Genomic DNA, 16,908 nt, shown 5'->3' with positions numbered 1-16,908 from the left:
TTTTGCACCTGTGTTCCTTTCTGTACCTTTCCTACCTTTTCTGCACCACTTATACCTCTTTCTGTACTTCTGTTGCTTCATTCTGTACTTATCTTGTTCTTTCTGCACCCTTCATGCCTCTTTCAGCACCTCTGTTGCTACTTTATGCACGTCTTTTCCTTCTTTCAGCACCCCTCCTGCCTCTTTCTGTACTTGTCTTGCCTCTTTGTGCACCTCTCCTACCTATTTCTATACCTCTCTTGTCTCTTTTTGCACCTCTGTTGGTTCTTTCTGCACTGCTCTAGTGTCTTTATGCACCTATTCCACAAATGCCTGCATCCCTCTTTCTTCGTTCTGCACCCCTTTTACCTGTTTCCCCACCTCTCTCGCCTCTGTCTCTACCTCTGTTCCCTCTTTCTGTACCTATTTTGCCTGTTTCTGCCACTCTCTTGCCTCTTTCTAGAGTTCTCTTGCCTCTTTCTGCACCTATGTTGCTCCTTGCTACACTTTTCTGGCCTCTTTCTGCACCCCTGTTGCTTTATTCTGCACTTTCCATGCTTCTTTCTGTACCGGTCTTGCTTCTTTCTGCACTCTTGTTGTCTCTTTCTGCACTCGTCTTCCTTCCTTCTGAACCTTTCTTGCCTGTTTCTGCATCTCATTCGGCTATTTCTGCACTTTTCTTGCTTCTTTCTACACCTCTGTTGCTTCTTTCAGCAATTCTATTGCCTCTTTCCGAAGTTCTCTTACCTGTTTCTGCACCCCTCTTGCCTCCTTCTGCATCAGTCCCTCTTTGTACAACTGTCTCGCCTCCTTCTATATCTCTCTTCCCTCTTTCTGTACCATTCCTGCCTCTTGGTGTACCTCTGTTGCTTATTTTTGTAATTTTCTTGCCTCTTTCGGCACCCCTTGTGACTCATTTTGCACCTCTTTTTGTTATTTCTGCACTGCACTTGCTTCTTCCTAAGCCTATGTTGCTTCTTTCAGCAATACTCTTGCATCTTTCTGAACCTCTCTTGCTTGTTTCTGTAACCCTCTTGCCATCTTTGTACAACTCTCTAGCCTCTTTCTACACCTCTCTTCACGCACCACTTTTGCCTCTTTATGTACCTCTGTTGCTTCTTTCTGCACTTCTCTTACCTTTTTCTGCAACCTCCATGTGTATTTCAGCACCTCTGTTGCTTCTTTCTGTACTGTTCGTGCTTCTTTTTGCACCTTGCTTGCCTCTTTCTGCACTTCTCTTGCTTCTTTCTACACATCTGTTACTTCGTTCAGCAAATCTCTTGCTTCTTTCTGCAGTTCTCTTCCTTCTTTTTGCACCACTCCTGCCTCTTTCTGTACCTCCTTTGCCTCTTTGTGTACCTCTCCTACCTATTTCTTTACCCATATTGCTTCTTTATGCTCCTCTGTTGGGTCTTTCTGCAAGGCTCTTGCTTCCTCTGCACCTCACTTTTCCTGTTTCTATACTTCTCCTGCTTCTTTCTATACATCTGTTGCTTCTTTCAGTATTTCTTTTGCCTCTTTCTGCACTTCTCTTCCATCTTCCAGCACTCCTCCTGCCTCTTTTTGTACCTCTCTTGCCTCTCTGTGCACCCCTCTTACCTTTTTCTGCACTCCTCTTGCCACTTTTTGCACCTCTGTTGGTTCTTTCTGTACCCCTGTTCCCTGTTTCTACACCTTTACTGCCTGTTTATGCACTTCTCTTGCCTCTTTCTGCACCTCTAGAGTTAGATGTAGTTTTAATTCCCCTGCCCTATTTGGTACTAGGGCCTAGCAGGGGAGGTCATGCCAATCACAGGGGTACCCAAACCCATACCGTACCTTAGTGTATTTAGGTGTTTTCACTGTATTCACTGTATTTAAATTGTCTTTTAGCATAGCACTGGATCCAGGCCTCCTTAGTCAGATTAACTTACAACCAGTAGCAGTTAGTTAAAAGTTGGGGAACAGGATGAGTTCGCAACAAGGTCTTTTTCTGCACCTTTGTTGGTTCTTTCTGCATATCTCCTATTTCTTCCTGCACTTTTCTTCATCTTTCTGGACTTCTATTGCCTTTATCTTCATTTGTCTTGCTTCTTTTTGTGGCTTTCTTCCTCTTTCTTCACATGTCCTACCTCTGAAGGCATCGTTAGAAATAATCATTTTAAAAACATTAGAAATTCACAGAAAAAAAGATAGGTCTCAGGGACGTTATAGTTAGAAAATATCATTAAAAAAACCTTCAAAACCCACTGAAAAAAACATTGGTTTCAGGGACGTTATAATTGGAAATTATCATTTCAAAAACCATAGAAATTCACTGAAAAAAACAGGTTTCAGGGACGTTATAGTTAGTTGGACATTTCACTCGTACAAAATCAGAGAAATTTGGCTGTTGTAGTTAGTTGAGCTAACTATAACTTGCGCCCCCACAATGTACTGCTGATGATGTCACATATTAAATCATTCATGACATTGTTGGAGACAACACTGATGACATCACGGATGCAAGTAATAATAGGGCATTAAGCTTGTGTGTCATGATTGACTGTATTTCTGGGGGCTTTAACTGTATGGGGTACCTTAACAGCTGCACCTTATAATTTGTAAAGTGCATTTGTATAACTGGACTGAGGTACCCTTTCTACTCGAAGAAGTGCTTCTGGCATCTACAATTCTTTATTAAATGGAGTCAGTCAAAGAGGTCTGTTGTTTTTAATTCTGGGCTAGAGAGAGCTTTAGCAGTTGGCCAGCTGCGTGTTTCTGAGAAATACATACATAGTTACAGGGGTTCAGGTGAGTCCTCGAGTCTGCTCAGGTGTCATTCACTGTTTGCTTGCCTGCTGCAGAGCCTTTCATGCTTGTGCTCGGGGCAGGCGGAGGCTGTGCCAGCTGGCCGGAGTGGGAGTGGGTGGGGCGGGCAGATCTCACGCATTGTTCTTGTTAACCTACCCATGCATTCTTGAACCTCAGATCCTGTAACTGTGGTAGGAGACCAGGGAATAATGTGGAATGACTGCAAAAATGCAAGATGGTAGGTCAAACAACAGTGATACCTTGTGGCAGCTTGATAGAACTGCTGCCCTAGCTACATGTCACTGCTGCGATGCCATGCTAATATGAGCCATTTGAAGGCTTGAGTGGAATAATATGCCTGTCGCTGCTCAGCATCGGAATGTATCACGATGACGAGGAACTTTGTGACATCCTCGTATATAAGTTAAACCAGCAATGGCATCTGAAACGGCTAAATTACATCACTCTACATTTGTTATTTACCCTTCCTCCCTTGCTTCTCCACTTTTGCTCTATTTGTTAACAAAATCTTATCCTTTTGTTTATCTTTACAATTCCCGCCATTAATGTTCTTCCTGCTCTGTCTTTCTCCATTTTGCTGCCTATAACTACCATTTTACCATCCCTCCCTCCTTTTTCTTGTGCTCCCCTTTATGTCTTTATCCACCAATCCCTCGTCTGCTCTTCCCTTCTCCCAGACCCTCTCTGATTTGCTTTGCTCCTTCTCTTTAATTTCTCAGCTCACAAATCCTGAAGTCAACACACCCCTATTTTAAATATCCCCTGTCATTGTCACTTCTGTCCCATGTCTATACCTCTCTCTTTTTTCCATCCCTCCACTCACCCATCACACTGCTGACCTCTCCATTAAAGCCTCCGTACTTGTTGCTTCTATTCACGCTCCATTACTTGTCTCTTGGGTTCTTCTGCCCCTTCTGTCTTGTCTCCCCAAGTCCTCCGGCCATTCATCTCACCGGCTCCCCTTCCTTCCATACCCTCCCCCTGCCTTCACCACCCTCTACCTCTGCACCCAGCCCTGTCCTGGACGTGACCTGCCCATCCTGCACTATCTTTCGGTAGATGACCTTTGCAGGATGGCGAGAGCTGGCAGGTGTCACGTCTGAGCATCGAGCTGGTGCCTGTGTCTTCATGGCAACAGCTACACATGTCCAGGCAACGCAAGAGGGGCTGGGCCTGGGTGGGGCTGTAGCCCAACCTGCTCTATTTATCAGGCAATGCAGGAGGCCTGGCACCAGATGGGGCCATTCCCACCCAGGCTTGTTCGTCAAACAGCTTTTCTTAGGGTTGGGTCACTTCTGGCCTGGCAGAGCAGCAGGGCAGATTTCATGTAAACTCAGCAGGTAACAGGCCGCTGATGGGCCTGAGCCCTCCCGCAGCACAAGCTTACTATGGCCCTGTGGGATCACTCAGTGGACTCCTGCTTATATCTGTGTTTCACTGCTTGGCCACAGGTCTGAAACAGGCAGGTCCACTCACCCTTTCATCTTTGCAGGAGCGATAACATGAGCACCTCGGGCTTAGTTCATTCTAGGTATCTTTTACAGAGTGGCCAGGAGAGGTTATACTATTTCATGTTCTTAGCAAATCACAGTCTGCATTTTCAATATATGGCTCGAGCACCTTCACTCATGAATTTTATTTAGAAAAAGGGGACAGACCCTTGGGGATTTAGTCCCCAGGGCCCTAAAAAGTAGAAAAAAGGGTGATCACACAGATGACATCTCGCCAGAGTCCAAGCCCCCTTTCCCCACCACTCTGCAAAGGCAACCCCTGGTGCGTTGTTAGTTGGGTAATTAATTCCATGAAATTTGAGGGTCCCTGGGGGCCAACTAGCACCACCAGGTACCTACCATGTGTGCCAAAGACCTGCGTTGCAGAGAGGTGGTCAAAGGCCACAATCTTTTTTGCTATTCAGCTCTGTGGCGCTTACTAGAGATACCTGGTGGGCTAGTTGGCCTCCAGGGACCCTCAGGATTCAAGCAGACTTATTTACCCAACTTAAAATTTGTCAGGGGCTGCGTTTGCACATTGATGCAAGGAGGGGGCGTGGCCTGATATGACAAGTCTGCAAACACACACCCTGGCGTGTTCCCTCGAATCCTGAGGGTCCCTTTTTACACCACCTTGCAAACGCGGATTCTGGTGCACTGCTGCTCTGACGATTAAGTACATTTGTGTCCTGAGGTCCTTGGTACACAAGAGGACCTCATCGCCCCACCAGCAGTACACCAGAAGCCGCGTTTGCACAATGGTATAAAAAGGGGATTGGCCTAGGAACACCTCTTGGTAACGCTGCTCTGTGTCACTTACTGGAGGTTCCTAGTGGGCTACTTGCCCACCAAGGACCTTCAGGATTCAAGGGAAGTTAATAGTGATGTTATAGTTAGAAATTAGCATTTAAAAGACCATTAAAATTGACTGAAAAAACATACGTTTCAGGCACGTTATCGTTAGAAATTAGAATTAAAAAGTCCTTAGAAATTCACTGAAAAAAACATGGGTTTCAGGGACGTTATAGTTAGTTGGATATTTCACTCCAACAAAACCATAGAAATTCCCAAGTTATAGTTAGTTCAGCTAATTATAACTTGCGCTCCGTCAACGCACGGCTGATGACGTCACATATCAAATAATTCATGACATGGTCAGTGACAACACTGATGACATCACAGATGACATCTCAAATGACATCACTGATGATATCACTGATGACATCATCCATGTGAAAATCTGACTCACCTCCTCACACTCTAACAAAACTTTTGATACAGCCACTGTAAAATACAGACTACCATTTTCAAAACCATTCATACACCAATACTAGTTACTACATATGCACTGACTGATTCCTAGGTCTACACACACATCCACTCATTCACACATACAATCACTCATACATGCAGTCACTCATCAATACAACACTATCATAAGCACTCATACACCTATATAGACACTCACACTACCATTCATCCAGAGTTACTCACACACCTAATCAGTCATGCAAAGAATCAATCATGCTTCCATTTACTGACCTTGCTCAAGCGTCTTTATTCTGCCATTCACTCTCAGTAACTTACTAACTGTCCAACATTCCATAGTGAACTCTAGAGGAACGTTCCAAGAGGGTGGAGGAGGCGGGGGAGAGGTGAAGGTACCAACAGGGAAAGAGAGGAAGGAAACAACAAAGACGAAAGTACCAGGGGTAAAAAGAGAGAGATTATAACACATCTCCCTACGGAGGGGAAAGGGAAAGCAAAGAAACAGGCTGAAATAAAAAACAAGGAAGAGGTGAGAGGGTGACAATGCAAAGTGGCACACCTTTGCATGCGAATGAGTCTCTTAGGAAGTCAATAAGGACTTTTGTCAAGATACGTGAGACACACTTGTATTTGATCCATTGAGATGTGTAGTCCATGAGAACAATCAAAAATCTCTCAGAGACTCCTGATTGTCCGGTGAGAAAGATGATCTCCAATGCCAACTTAGTCCATGGAGTCTTGGGAACTGCTTTGGGATTATAAAACAGATTACATATATTGGAAAATACAGGCAAACTTTTAACAACATCAGTACTTGATACAGCATGAACCATTTCTGGCACCCCCCTTCTACAGGGTTGTGGCATTTTATTTAGGAATGATGCACACTCCTGTGGGAGGTACGTCACATACAATGCTATTTACAGTTTGACCTATTCCAGTGAACAACTCAGAACAAATGTTTACATCCCTGTTGGTTTCCTCCCCTCCTCAGCTACGGGAACTTGATCGTTATTATTAGGGTTCAGTACAAAGCCCAGCTCTCTTTGATGATGCCAACCCAACAGATTTGACCCTTTGCTTACCATGTACACTTTGCCCTATTTAGTTCTTCCTTTAAATTTAATACACACACTCATCATCCCTACTAAAGGAATGTTCTCATTGGCATAGCCTACTGCTGAAATGTCAGGTCCCAGCATTTTGAAACTGGAGGTATGAAAAATGTAATTTATGACATAAAAAATGAATAAGGTAACAGGGGCACACAAATCGGCCAACGCATCTATGGGCTTGCTATTCACAAAGATGATACATTTAGCATGTTCATTAGGCCTGCGGTCATTGAATTGTCCTTGAGAACTTGGGGAAGCTTGACAGTCCCTAGCTTTCACTTGGAACACATACTTAGGCGCCAAGTCTTCTTCACTGTATACTACTTTCACTTGGTAGTTTTCACTGTTGTTGCACACTCTACCCAGGTGCCCCTTCTTGTTAAATTTTACACATGTGATATTGCGGGCAGTACAACACACATCATCAGCAAGGCGATTGCTGCTGCCACATCTACAGCTTTTCAACCTTCCCTATTCCCTGGCAGAAGGGTTATCTTTGACTTCTCCGGGTCTAACCTTAAATACCTCATTATCAATGGAATTGGCCTCTGCATCACTGCTATTGCAAACATTGGCAACAAGCTCATTGAGAGTCTTCATCTCTTTGATACACTTGGCAGTGTGGTCTACAGAGACTGCTATGCTAACCGCTTATTTTAAGGTGGGTTTTTTTGCCAGGAGCTTTTCTTGGATACGACTATTGTTTTTGCACCTGACAATTGGTCCCTGATGAGTGAATTGGCGAGTTCACCAAAGTCACATAGTTGTGTCAGGCCTCTAAGTGCAGCTATGTAATTGATGACAGATTCCTGTTTACCTTGGATGCGGGTAAAGAACTTATGTTGCTCCAAAACTATGTTTACTCTGTCACCAAAATGTGCCTCTAATTTTCACAGGGTGACTTTAAACTCATCCGTATCATCATCATCCTCTTTTAGTTCTGATTCAGGTTTGGTGTTATAAATCTTCCTGCCTTGTATGCCTAGGTTATGCAACAATATATGTTGTTTGTAGACTGCTGAATACCATTCGCCACATATGGCACTGAGGTATGAGGTGTATAAATGTATCCATTCCTTCCAATGAATTTCCGGTTCCCCGATTTCATTGAGGAATGGAGGAGGTTGGCTCATAGCTTGTCCAGCCATGGTGGGAAGGGTAAATTGTCCAGGAGGTTGCAACGGAATTTCCACTGCGCCGGGAATTGACGTGCTGCGCTCTGAGAGGAAACTGACTTTCACTCCTGAAGAGGAAAGTGTCTCCACACAGTGCTTGCCTCAGTGCGGCTTCTGCTGACGGGATTTATCTGGGCAGAGCTGCTGCTGCGCAGGCTCGATGGTAATGAGGAGCACACACATAGACTGATCGAGGAAAACATGTCTCCCCACGGCTCCTGCCTCAGTGTGTCTTCTGCTGACAGGAATAATCACTGGGAGAGCTGCAACTGCGCAGGCTCGTGAACGCACACCAAGACTGCTCAGACGGTGACAGCTCATGAGGTAATGGTAACGAACAGCAGAAAGGGCACCGCTCCTGCCTACATTCACCAGAGGGAAGGGGAAAAGTACCTCTGTGGCGCAGGATTTACCGGTACCTCCTGCTGTCTCTTGTGAGTGAGTGTAAGTCGGCAGCGCACCTCCTGGGGATGTGGCCCCAATCTTCTGCCTGATACTTCACTAAAAGCATTCCCCCTTTTTCCCAACGGCAGTGGCGAATCAGGGGCACAGGAAAGCGGAGTCAAAGCATGGCTTGAAGAAGCGGCGGTGTACGATATAACAGTTGGCTCTTGGGAGGCAGTCAAGTGATGAGCAGGAACAGTCACTGGGTTCTGCTGAGGACTGTGACATAAAACTTAGGAGGCAGCCAAAAGCAAGCAGACCACAGTGCAAGGTAATAATCACCTTTAAATCACAGCTCACGGTAAAAACGGATAGGCAAATCCACAGCAGGTGTCCATTCGTGAAGCTTAATCACAACTTGTGGTGGTCCGGCGCACAGAAATACCCAGCAATAGTTCTTGACAAAAACAGAGATGGAAAAGAGGGGCACTGAGCGGTTACCTCTAAGCAGGACTCCTAGGATCCCCGATGGTCAAGTACTCAGCGCTGGAAATCCCGCAAACTTCTTCAAGGAGCGGGGATTTGCACCAACTCTATGTCCTCACAGGCACTGAACCGAGGAATCAACAAGCAGAAATGCAGAAATCACCAAGTAGAAGTGCAGGAAGGAGAGAGTAATGAAAGGGGAGATGACAGGAATGGCCTCCTTTGCCAAATCGTTGCCAGTGTTATAATAAAGATGAAAACTGAGTAAGGTAAGTTCAAGCGTCTTTATTCTGTCATTCACTCTCCGTAACTGACTCATTGTCCAACATTCCATAGTGAACTCTACAGGAACGTTCCAAGAAGGTAGAGGAGGCGGGGGACAGCAGAAGGTACCAACAGGGAAAGAGAACAAGGAAACAACAAAGAGAAAAGTACCAGGGGGGAAAAGAGAGCGATTACAACACTTTACAGTTACACACATACCACATCACTTATTCAATCACAAATAAATGCATACTTACTATCTTATACAATCGCTGATACAAGTACACACTCATCCGTACAGCCACTCTTACAATCACGGACTCTCACATATAGTCATTTATATACTCCAACTCTAAGTTGTACTGCCTTTTATATGTGTAGTTACTTTGGCATGTACCGCTGAGACATCCATTCACTCACCAACACACCCATACACACTCTCACCCACCCATACAGATATTGCCACATGCACTCTTGAACCCATACACCCAGTGACTGTATGAGTTCAAGTTTCAAGTTTATTTTATTTATGATTTCGGAACTCAAATGAGATCCACATAAAAATGTAAACAATTAAGTACATTTACACACAATCATTATTCAATAAAGATATAACAATATACATTTCCAATCATAATTATTGTAGAGCTAAAAAAGTTTTAAAGTTAAAAATTGTATAACAAAACAGTTCATTAGGAGGATTGTGAATGGCATCTAGGAAAGAGATAGCAGAGGAAATACCCAATTGAAGACAGATAGGTCTCAGCCACTTGCGCCTGAATGCAAGTAAAGCTGGGCACACAAAAAGAACATGATTGATATCCTGATTACTATTATTACAAAGATCACATAAGGCTGAAGAGCCATACCATCTAGATGTCAAAGAGTTCAACGGAAGTAGATCCTGCCTTAATGAAAGGAAGAATCGCCGTACCCCATGATGGAGATTCCAGGTGACATATGGTTGGGGCAATTCTCATTTGGCAGGAATCTACGGCTAGATGGGCACCTTTTTTCAGGGTACGTGATTCCCTGCCCAACCTGAAGCCTAATTCCCAAGAGGCTGATTTCAGGATAGTTTTCAACTGATGTGTGGATAAGGTGAATAAAACCGATTCATCAAGTTCAAGAATATCAACTGAAGTTCGGAAATGTTTTACAATTGTTGAATATTCTTAGAGGTTTCCAAGCAACTCAGTTTTTATGATATATCTTAGGGTGCCTGGGTACCCCTGTGCAATATTGAAAACCCAGCGTACTATTCCAGTTATACCTTGTACCCAACTGCTTCGTAGGCCGAATTCCAATCTGAGGGCTGCTGTAGAGCACGCAGTATTAACCATGATGAGACTACGCAGTATTTTGCCTTCCGTAGAGTTTAGAAAGCACCAAGTTTTTATATCTACTAATCCCATGCCATATAGTAAAGATGCAGACATTTTTGCATGATATACTTCCAACAAGATAGCAAAATGCCGTCTAACAGTAGCCTTATATAAAGAGGCCAAACTTTTTCCTTGGATAATTGTTTTCCGAGTATTATTAGTTATATGAGCTTTCTCGCTTAAATTACCCGTAACAAATTTTCCGAGGAAGACATAAGATTGTACCACTTCCAATCTCTGTCCCCCTACGGACCATGGGAAATTCGCATATTTCAACTTTTTTCTTCCCACCATGCACCTTACTTTGCTTTTTAAAACATGCATCGTCAAGTGGCGCGCTTCGGTATATTTGTGTAGAGCGTGCAGACGGTTATTTAGACCTTTAGGTGTTAGGTCTAAAATCAGTATATTGTCAGCATACATTAGACAAACAATTGGGACATCCCTCAACATTGGAGCAATTCCATCACTTTCAGACAAGGCTAGGGGTAGATTGGTTATATAAAGGGAAAACAGTAGAGGGGCCAAAAGGCAGCCTTGTTTTAACCCATTTGCTGTTTTGATTTCTTGCGATAGGCCTCTTTCCCCACCTAACAGAACTCTACACCAAGTTTCAGAGTGTAATGCTCGTATTAACTCCAAAAGAGTAGAAGGCATGCCAAGATTTGATAACTTCCTCCACAGCAAAGATCGGTCTACTTTATCAAATGCTGTGGAGAAATCTATAAAGGCGCCATAAACTCTCCCTCCACAAATTTTAACATATTTCTCTGTTATAACCTGCAATGCTGTTAAATTGTCTAAGGTGCTATGTCTCTGCCTTAACCCTGTCTGTTCGAAGGGCAAAATATTGTCTCTTGACACCCACTCTTGAATTAATTTTAAAATACATTTTGAGAAAACCTTGCCAATGGCGCCCAGGAGGGCAATTTGACGATAGTTTTGAAGCATATTATGTGCTACCTTCTTAAATAGGGGGACTAATATGCTTCCCTTCCATGAAGCGGGAACAGTTTTGCTAGAGAAGCAGAAGTTAAAAACTGGAAACAAAATGCTGCTCCACATCTTACTATGTTGTTTTATGACAGAGATGGGGAGCTCATCCGGACCCATTGCTCCAGAAGATCGCAGGCCCTTAATCGCTGATTCAATGTCCTTTTCGGACGGAGGACCATAAAGAGGATCATCCACTAATAATCTGCTGTCCTCATGGGCCCTACCGTTACTAGCATATAACTTCTCGATGTATTCAACCCAGATACACTCTTCAATGGGGATTGGCAGAGGTCTAGATCTCAATCCACAGCCCTCCCCAATTATTGACCAGAATGTCCTTGCTTGACCCCTGTAGACTGCCTCACGAAGTCTAATCCAAAGAGCATCTTCTTGCCCCCTTTTTAATTTAACCTTCATCCTATTTCTTCGTCTTCTCAATAAGACGATCCTATGATATCTTTTGGGGGTGTATATAAGGTATTGCTCCCTTACCAATTTATTTATTTCGATATTAAGATAACGAAGACAGTTAGGGACTGCTTTAGGCTTTTTTACAGGACGGGGAAGCATTTTAATACACATCCATCCCAGTGAACCAAGTTCTCTATGGCAGACTCTAAAATGCTCGTCAAGCCCTCTATTACCTTGAAATTCCAAAAACATCTCCCGGAATTAACTCCAAAATTTACCTGTTCACTATCTAAAGACCATGTATCCACCACTGGTGGATTTGCGTTTACCGAAATTGCAAGTACCTTATGGTCACTAAATTCTGTATCAATTACTAACAGACTGTATGAATATCTGTATCAGTCTGTCTGCTATTGTATAAGCGGCTGCATGGGTTGGTAAGTAGCTACATGAGTGTCTATATGAGTTATTGATTGGTTGCCAGAGTATTTTTATGGGTGCCTGAGTGTGTGTTTGGGTGCGTGGGAGGTGTGTGACTCTCAGCTTACATGTTTGAGTGATTGATTGAGTGGCTGTATGTGTTCAAGAGTGCAGGTGGAAACAGCTGTATGGGTGGGTAAGTGTGTGTTTGGGTGTGTTATTGAGTAAATTGATGTCTCAGTAGTACATGGCCAAGTCACTACATATGCAAAAGGCAATGTATGTGAGAGTTGGAATATATAAATGATTATATGTGAGAGTCAGTGGTTATGAGAGTGGCTGTATAGATGAGTGTGTACTTGTATAAGTGATTGTATAAGAGAGTAATTATGCATTTGTTCCTTTTTGATTAAGTGTATAGGTCAGTAAATGGAAGTGTGATTGATTTTTTGCATGACTGACTAGGTGTGTGTGTAACTCTGTATGAGTGCTGGTGTGTGAGTGTCTGTGTAGGTGTATTAGTGTACATGATAGTGTTGTATTGATGTGTGACTGCATGTATGAGTGTTTGTATGGTTAAATTAGTAGATGTGTGTGTAGTCCTAAGAACCGGTAAGAAGATATGTAGTAAGCGGTATTGGTGTGTCTATGGTTTCAAAAATAGTATTCTGTATTTTGGAGTAGGTGTATCAAAGGTTATATTAGGGTGTGAGGAGGTGCATCAGAGTTTCACATGGATGATGTTATCAGTGATGTCATCAGTGATGTCACTGACCATGTCATGAATGATGTAACATGTGATGTCATCAGCAGTGCATTGTCGGGGTGCGAGGTATAGCAAGGTTTCCAAATGCAAATTTTTAACTATAACGTCCCTGAAACCAATGGTTTTATCAGTGACTTTCTAAGGTTTTTTAAATGCTAATTTCTAACTATAACGGGCCTGAAACCTATGTTTTTTTTTCAGGGAATTCCTATGGTTTTTTAAATGCTAATTTGTAAATATAATATTTATAGAACAGTTTTTATGTTTTCTGAAAATTACCAATTTAAAAAACAAAGATATTTTGTAACTGTACATTCTATATTTATTTTCATTTTTTTTATTTTGTAATGTCGTATGTCTTTTAAAATATATATATATATATTTTTCAAAAAATATTGGAGTCGCGTAACCATGGTGCACCTATCATGGTGGGTGAGCATATCCAAGCCATCATACTGGAAAAGTCAAGAGGGAGCCTCGTTTGGTTAGCGACGGGTGCCCTGTGCCTGGCTACGCGTAACGTTATATACATTTGGGATTTGCATCATGTGCACGTTTGGTATGCGACGGAAGCACAGTTTCCAACCCTGCGTAACGTTATAAATGTGCGTGGTCACGCTGGGTGCGCGACTCCGGCGGAATTTTTTTTATGTGGAAAACTATATGTATACTAGTTAAATATCTATATTAGACCAAGAGATAATGTAAAATAATTATGACAATTATATATTTCTAATTGCAATAAAGTTATATTACTGTTAAATATACTTTTGGTGTGCACTGGGTACGTGCTGGGTACGCGACTCCCATGTGACTTTAAAATAAATAATTGAATTGGTTCTTAAGGTTTTCCAGGGCAACACCAAAGAAGATGAATGACGAGTGTTAAACATTGCAAACACTCACCCCCAGTCAACTGATCTTGGTTTAATCCATCATCATTCTTTAGCTCAATCTGGCACCCTAGTTCAGACATGGACATATGCAAATGTCAAGTCAAGTCAAGTCAAGTCAATACATTTATATAGCGCGCTACATACCCAGAGGGTCTCAAGGCGCTTGAAGAAGGGTGGGGAATTACTTGTAAAATATCCACGTTTTAAGTAGCTTTCTGAATGCTAGGTGGTTCTGAGTAAGGCGAAGGTGAGTGGGACGTGAGTTCCAGGTTTTAGCTGCCAGGTAGGAGAAGGATCTACCTCCCATGGTGGTTTTGTTGATGCGAGGTACAGTGGCAAGGGCTTGGTTGGAGGATCGTAGCTGGCGGGAGGGGGTGTATAAGGACAGTCGTGTGTTGAGGCATTCGGGTCCGATTTCGTAGAGTGCTTTGTGTGCGTGGGTTAGGAGCCGGAAAGTAATCCTCTTATTGACGGGGAGTCAGTGGAGGTTTTTCAGGTGACCAGAGATGTGTTCTTTACGCGGGATGTCTAATATGAGCTTGGCTGAAGCGTTCTGGATGCGTTGGAGTTTTTTCTGGAGTTTTGCGGTGGTACCGGCGTAGAGGGTGTTTCCGTAGTCCAGTCGTCTCGTGACCAGAGCGTGGGTGACCGTTTTTCTAGTTTTGGTGGGGATCCAACGAAATGTTTTTTTGAGCATGCGAAGAATGTTGAAGCAAGATGAAGAAACGGCGTTGACTTGTCTGTTCATCGAGAGTGAGGAATCCAGGATGACGCCCAGGTTCTGTGCGTGGTCCGTCGGGATGGGTGCTTTTCCAAGGGCCTCTGGCCACCAAAAGTCATCCCAGGCGGAGGGGGAGGTGCCAAGGATGAGGACTTCTGTTTTGTCTGAGTTCAGTTTCAGACGGTTGTGCTTCATCCAGTCGGCTACTTCTTTCATTCCTTCATGCAGGTTGGTTTTGGCAGTGTTAGGGTCTCTGGTGAGAGATAGGATCAGTTGAGTGTCATCGGCGTAGGAGATGATGTTGAGGTTGTGTTGGCGTGCGATGACCGCGAGGGGGCTCATGTATACGTTGAAGAGGGTGGGGCTGAGTGAAGATCCTTGTGGTACGCCGCAGATGACTTCAGTGGCCTCTGACTTGAATGGTGGAAGGCAGACTCTCTGGTTTCTTCCGGTGAGAAACGAGGTGATCCATTCCAGTGCTTTTCCTTGGATTCCGACATTTCTGAGGCGTTGTAGAAGGGTGCTATGACAGACCGTGTCGAAGGCTGCGGAGAGGTCGAGGAGGATGAGGGCGACTGTGTCTCCATTGTCCAATAGAGTTCGAATGTCGTCTGTTGCTGCGATGAGGGCAGTTTCAGTGCTGTGCTTGGTTCGGAAGCCGGATTGTGAGGAGTCGAGGGATTTGTTGGTTTCGAGGAATGCGACCCTGTGCCTCATGGCAACAGTCCAGCCCAAACTGCCAGACCATGTCTTTCCTGGACCGCAAACAAGCATCTTGAGACTTTTATCTGACTAATCAGCCATCATCAGCCAGTCTAGCTTGAATCCAGTGGCAAAGTGAGCAAGGGGCCCACGTCTGGGCATACCCTGCCAACTTAGGGCAAACAAAGCAAAACCAAAGGGGATGATGGACAGAGTGTTGAACATTGCAAACACTCACCCCAGTCAACTGATCTAGGTTTAATCCATCATCATTCTTTAGCTCACTCTGCCACCCTAGTTCAGATGTGGCCATATGCAAAGCAGTCTGACCCTGTGCCTCATTGGAACAGTCCAACCAAAACTGCCAAGCCATGTCTTCCCTGGCCCGGAAACAAGCATCCTGGGACCGTTTTCTAGCTGATCCGCGTTCATCAGCCACACTAGCTTGAATACAGTGGCAAAGTGAGAAGGGACCCACGTCCCTGGACCGGAAACAAGCATCCTTTCCATTCAAAAAGTTGGAGGACAACACCCATTTTTCTCATTCTTCATACATCATCCCAGGAGACACACCTGCTGTTTTTTTTTATATTTTGTGTATATTTCTTTGGTGTTTTCCTTTTCAAATTGAAATGGCTTCTTCTACTCCTGTGCTGGATATTCCTTCGGAAGAAGATGAATCTGGCATTCCATTGAAGAAGAAGAAGAAGAAGAAGAAGAAGGAAAGCATTATGTGGAAATTTTTCACTATTCCACCTATCGAAAGAAAAGTGAATGCGCAAAAGGTCAGCTGTACTCTTTGTCCGAGAGTACTCTCAAGGGGGAGTGAAAAGAAATACTCCTGCAGAACATCTAGCATGTTCAAACATTTGCAGACAATTCACCCTCGACCATTGGCACGGGAACAACTGCAACAAGGACACGAACAAATGCAGCAGCATGACCGGGAAGCTGGGACTAGTACTTCTAGGAGCCTCAACTCCTCATCTCGAGGCCTGGACATTCATCCAGATTTTGCCAATCTTAAACAACGTTGCATAAAGTGCAACACTGTGGTTTGCTATGGGGAGTAATCCATAGATGCTGTGGGTTCTGTAGCAAGAAATCACCACTGGTAATTTTGTTTTTGTTGTTGCAATGAAATGAAATGAAATGAAAAATTACATTTCTATAGCGCATAACTACCCGGAGGCCTCGCAGCGCTTTAGACTGATTACTGTGTCGGACCTACGGGTAGTTAGTACGCTTTTGCAAACAGGTAGGTCTTTAAGGCCTTCCTAAAGGACTGTAAGTTACTGTCTTCTCTCAGGGTCACAGGCAGAGAGTTCCAGAGCCTTGTCGCTGTATGGCTGAAAGAGCGGCCGCCCCATCTGGCCCTCTTGACTCTGGACGAAGTTGCCAGATACAGTGTTCCAGAGCGAAGAGCTCTGGAAGGGGTGTAGAGTGACGCTAGAGGATGTAGAATGGCCGGGCCTGTTCGATGAAGAGATTTATGTAGAATACACATGGCTTTAAACTGTGCTCGGGCAGCCACCGGGAGCCAGTGGAGATCTTTTAGCGCCTTCCTGGCGGACTGCCAGCGAGGGATGTTAAACAGCAATCGTGCGGCACAGTTTTGGGTGACCTGGAGCCTGTTGACCACTGCCGCAGGGGCTC

This window comes from Lissotriton vulgaris, chromosome 6 (genome assembly GCF_964263255.1).
Source record: "Lissotriton vulgaris chromosome 6, aLisVul1.2, whole genome shotgun sequence".
NCBI classification, from domain to species: domain Eukaryota; kingdom Metazoa; phylum Chordata; class Amphibia; order Caudata; family Salamandridae; genus Lissotriton; species Lissotriton vulgaris.
The sequence above is the reverse complement of the archived record's forward strand: the minus strand, read 5'-3'. Positions refer to the sequence as shown.